The sequence below is a fragment of the Octopus sinensis genome, linkage group LG11 (genome assembly GCF_006345805.1).
Source record: "Octopus sinensis linkage group LG11, ASM634580v1, whole genome shotgun sequence".
NCBI lineage: Eukaryota > Metazoa > Mollusca > Cephalopoda > Octopoda > Octopodidae > Octopus > Octopus sinensis.
This window is the reverse complement of record NC_043007.1, coordinates 29923240-29928666: the sequence shown is the minus strand read 5'-3', so window position 1 is coordinate 29928666 and position 5427 is coordinate 29923240.

The window sequence follows — 5427 nt, the reverse complement described above, 5'->3', positions numbered from 1 at the left end:
TGTTAAATGTAACGTTCAATTTGGCGATACAAGATGGCGACAGGCCAACCTCAATATGCAAATGGCGGCCTTGGTCTTCGGTTCAGTACTGTCTTCATAGAACTGGTATCGATTCGTTCGACTAAAACCGTTCAGGGTGGTGCCCCAGTATGGTCGCAACCCAGTGACTGAACAAGTCAAAGAAGACGAAAGAAGAAATTAGAGAGTGCTGTCCAAGATACACCATGACAGAAAGACAGTTTAGATGGCCATGGCTGGAATGTCTTGATTTAAACCTCTGCCCCCACCACGCTCGGTTTGGAACCACCATCTGATCATTGGGGGCCTTCAGAAGATTCCAGAGTGTTGCAAGTAATGAGATCAAGCCATCTGTCCCGAGACCATTACCTTCCTTCCTTCCTTCTTTCACACCCCCCAAACTATAGGAGTCCTGGAAAAGAGTTATGCACCCCGCCCCACCTCACAAAACCCTTGGCAGGATTTGAACTGAAGTAAAATTTAATTACTCAAACGTCGTGAAGAGGTTTCAACAAATCGTCTTAAGACGACATACTAAAACCCCTGGTAATCTTTATTTTATTATCCCTTGGATGATGAAATAAATAACAAAACTGACCTCGGCGAGACAATTGTACTTTATTGTAGCTGAAATGTGGTTGTTGTTGATGATGATGATGATGCTGTTTAGCCCTTGGTCAACCAAGGTTAAGTAAGTGTATGATTGATCGACCGTCCTGGCCATGATTTTGGTCGTAATAGATTAATGTCTTTCATTTCTTTATCGGGACAAATATATTTACTGATATCCACCCCACCCCCTCAAACAAAAATCCACTTTCACATCTTCTCTTCCCTTTCCCCCCTCTCCCCCAACTCGGCTCTGACATCTTATGGCAATTTTTTTCTGTCTCTCCCACTATGTCACTTCCTATCTATCTATCTATCTATCTATCTATCTATCTATCTATCTATCTATCTATCTATCTATCTGTCTATCTATCTATCTATCTATCTATCTATCTATCTATCTATCTATCTATCTATCTTATCTCGTCCCAAATGGAGCAGAACTGGGATGAGATAAAGAGTAGGGTGGCCGCTCTCACCCAGCAATGAGCCTAGAGGAAGCTATCTCTAAAAGGTCGGACTGAGGTGGCGAATGCGTACATCGCATCCGTCATCTACTACCGTCTGACCATCGTGCCTTGTCCTGATCCTACCATCACGCAACTGGAACGCAGACTCTTCCGCTTTGCGGGGTTTTACATATTAAAATGTGTGTCTGTGTGTGTTTACGAGTGAACATAAGATAGGGAAAGAAAAACCAGAAGAACCACAACAACGACAACAATAAGAATAAAAATGAAAGTGCGCCACAAGTTATTGAGAAACTGGAGCGAAAGTAACAGCTGTGCTTTGTCTCTAAGTGTTTCCTTCAAACAGCAGTGTGTGTGTGTGTGTGTGTGTGTGTGTGTGTGTGTGTGTGTGCGTGTGCGTGTGCGAAGACTGAATGCTTTTGCTGGTTGTTACTTCTTATAGGATCGACCGAATATTTATTGCAGGTATTAAAATAATCGATATTTTTATTGAGGAGTGTGAGTGAAGATGGCCTGGAAACAGTCGAAGGCACAAAATGAATTGTCACTTTTGAAGAATTTTCAGATTCACAGAGCGAAGGGCTGTTAGTGCTAAACTCTATAAACTCTGTCCGTATTAAAGCCGCCAGGAACTTGACCAATTTCTGATGCAAGCCAACGAAACCGTTCCTTGCCCGTGCTGATCTATGGGCGAATATCCAATGGTTGTTATCGTGTGCAGGGTAGTTGCAGCTTCCACTCGATTCTATCTTGAAGGGTAACTCACTGCCTTCCTTTGGCAAGAAGGAGTATGTTATCTTCCTCTACTTGGTGGTCATGGTGAAGGAAGTTGTGTGTGGATGCAACAGTTCATAGGTTATACGTGTGTGTATGTGTGTGTGTGGGGGGAGCTGTAGTAGAAGGGACTTGCTCCAGAAGCTGAGGAATGGCACCACACGCCGAGATCCAGAGTAGCGAAGTGAACGTCTCAACTACGCAGCTGTAAACGAACCCATTTGGGTGGAACTTATTTTATCAAACCCAGAACCATGACAAAACACAGCCGTCCCTAGTAGAATTCGAACATAGATCTTTAAGGGATGTAACTAACTTCAAAAAATACTTTGTCCAACACTCTAACAACTCTGTATAAGGACTGATAAAATAGTCACAACGACAGACATTGTAAAGGCAAGTACCGTATATTGTATCATCACACCCTCTACTTCATTGTACCTATTTCATCAGCCCCTGGAAATATGAAGGGCATACTGACTTCGGCAGGATTTGAACTCAGATACTAAGACACATAGGGAAATTAACAAGGAGTACATTTGTAAAACCAACATTAACAATCATAAAAATACGTTAACAAATAAATAATAAGAATACAAAAAGAACCAGCAACAAAAAATGAGGCCCAAATGAAGGGCTAACCACAGAACCATTCGGGTCACCCTCCACACAGTCCCAGATTAACCCGAACACACGAAAGTAACCTCTCTCAGTTGTTGTTATCCACCCACGGTCACACAAATTACGTAGCTCCAGTTAACCCAATTTCTCTCAGCTGCTTTTCATAATATTTACGGGAGTAAATCCTTTCTGTCATTCAACTTTTAGTTTTCTGTTCGGGAGGTGCCTGAAGAAATTAATGACGGTTTGGCCAGAGAAATCATTTTGACGTTAAACCTTTCAACCAAATCCTCGTCAAAACTTCTTTTATTAAGACAATTAAGATGAGGAAGCTACCCACAGTTCCTTATCAAAGAAAACTAATAGGTCGCTTAATAGTGGGGTCCTTTCTGCTCCTGATAACAGCTGCTCAACAAACACCTCAAATCAGTAATTCACGGTCGATTATAAGGAAACGTTTTTGTTGTAGGAAAAATCGCCAAAAGAAATTTCGCTTGAAATTGTCTCATAACCTTTTCTCACTGTTTTACGTTGAATAAAGACTTGCCTATTTGATACCTGACAAATAAAACATTTCATCATTTTCTTTTTTTTTTTATTATTATTATTTTAGAAAATGCTGATATGATTGTCCATTTGGCGAGTTTGTCTTATGTCGAATATTCGGGACACGCAGACGGTGACGGGATGGCTTCGTTGCCTTGTATGTGTATCTCTCAGATTCAGATATTGCCGGTTATAAACATAACCATACTTCTACAGTTTACCCGAACAATCAAAGCTTTCCATGGATATAACTGCGGGAACGAAATTTTCTTTGGAGGTGCCCAACTCTGTTTCCCAGGAGAATATTCAAAGCGTTTTCAGTGTCCCCCTACCCACCCGAATTTTAGGGATGGGTGGTGAGTGTTCGCAGCTCCTGAACCTTCCTGGTCCTGGGCCAATGCCCTTGACACACTTCTAGGCCAAAGACATCCGGGGTCTCCTTCCTAATTCTGGACATCAAAGAACAGCAGAAGTAATGATTCATATCGTCTTCGTAAAACGCCTCCAATCGTTCCCAGGCCACCCTCACCCATTGGCTTCCATTAATGACATAATATCGATTGCTTCTAGAAACTGCCACAAACACTTGGTCGATCCTACGCTTTACAGCGTTCAGCCTTTACGTGGCTCTCACCTTTGAAGGTTATTTGAAAACATTCGCAAACACTTAACAGCTGTTGCCGTCCCCCATCTCTCTCCCTCTCTCTCTCTCACACACACACACACAAACACACTCAAACATATACATTGTGTGTGTGTGTGTGTGTGTAATTATCAACGACGCCATCATCATCAAAAGCATAATCATCGTCATCATTAAATTAAGACGATTTTCAAAAGAAATCTAATCCAGTGTACTTTTTACTTTTCTTGCAAAATTCAATATAAACAACATGTCGTCGTTGGTATGATTGTGGTGGTGGTGGGGTGGTGGTGGTGGTATTAGAAATAAATGCAGTGGTAGTCGCCAAGAAGTGACTATTATTATTTTATATTATTATTATTATTATTATTATATTATTATTATTATTATTATTATTATTATTATTATTATTATTGCTGTTGTTGTTGTTATTATCGAGTGTCTTTGACTGCAGTCTGTCCCCAACACATGTCGTCAGTGTTCACACACTGTGTTAGTTAATTGTGGTTGTTGTTGTTGTTGCTGTTGTTGTTGTTGTTTATCGATGTAAAGTCGATTTAGTTGAAGATATAACATCAATAGGAGACGAGGTATACAACATACACAGCACAGTGTCGAGTCTGTGGCCAAGCAACACTTCATGACTGCCTCACAGCCAACGGTCCATTGCATGGCATAAACATCAAGTGTCAAAATACAATACCTTAACAATATGATGTCGTATAACATTGCACTGTAACAACACAATGCAATTGGGAACAGTACAACGTTGTACATAACATACTTCATAATACAATATAATATACGTATACAAATATATATATATATATATTAATAATATTGATAATATTGTTGGTTGGTTCTTCGGACATTGAAATAAATCCAAAATGTCGGCCGACGATACCGAATTACGCTCTCGTTCGGTGCAGGACACAGCAGAACAAACGAACGATGTTGATTCGAACGAAGCAGAAATATCTTCGAAAATGACACCTGAAAAACAGACGAAATATTCCGAAATGATTGGTAAAATTCTGGTGGTTTTTATCTATGTGGTTATGGTGTGTTTGCTGTCGTTGGTTATGTCGATTTATTACTACAAATTCTGGAATCCAAATCTCATAGCGTTGAAACCGATGAAAGCATCGGCTGATGACGGCGATGACGGCGACGACACGATTCACAAACGTGGCTAGACACAAATGGAATACCTATATACATCGACATTTTGTGTGTGTGTCTACATATATAAGGTAAGACCTTTTGGGGTTTTTGTCTTTTTGCGATTTGGGCAATATATTCTTGCTATTTTGGATAATCTAGAATCGTTTGTAACAGTTTTCGTCCTGACTCCCGAGCGCGAGCGAGCACGCGCACACACACATACACACACTTATACACATTCGCTTAATCCATAACCGTGGGGGGTGGGGCACTAAAATAATCTGTTTTGGTCGAAGACTCTTCAGCTAAGAACTTACGAACGAAACAGAATATATATACTTTTTCGACTTTTGACTCTCATATTTTTGACTCTCAAACTACCCAGGTCCTTTGACTACTGAAGATAAGGTCAGGCAATTTCTGTGCTGATGGTGGCTCCTGAGTCAGAAACACGTGTCCATGGCTGTCTTTTTATCTCCACACAATAAACATGGCCTTTTCCTTAATGGTACGTCAGTCAACTTTGGAGAATTTTTAAATCTCGAGATTATCTCACCTTCTCAACTGGAGTTAATTTTAATT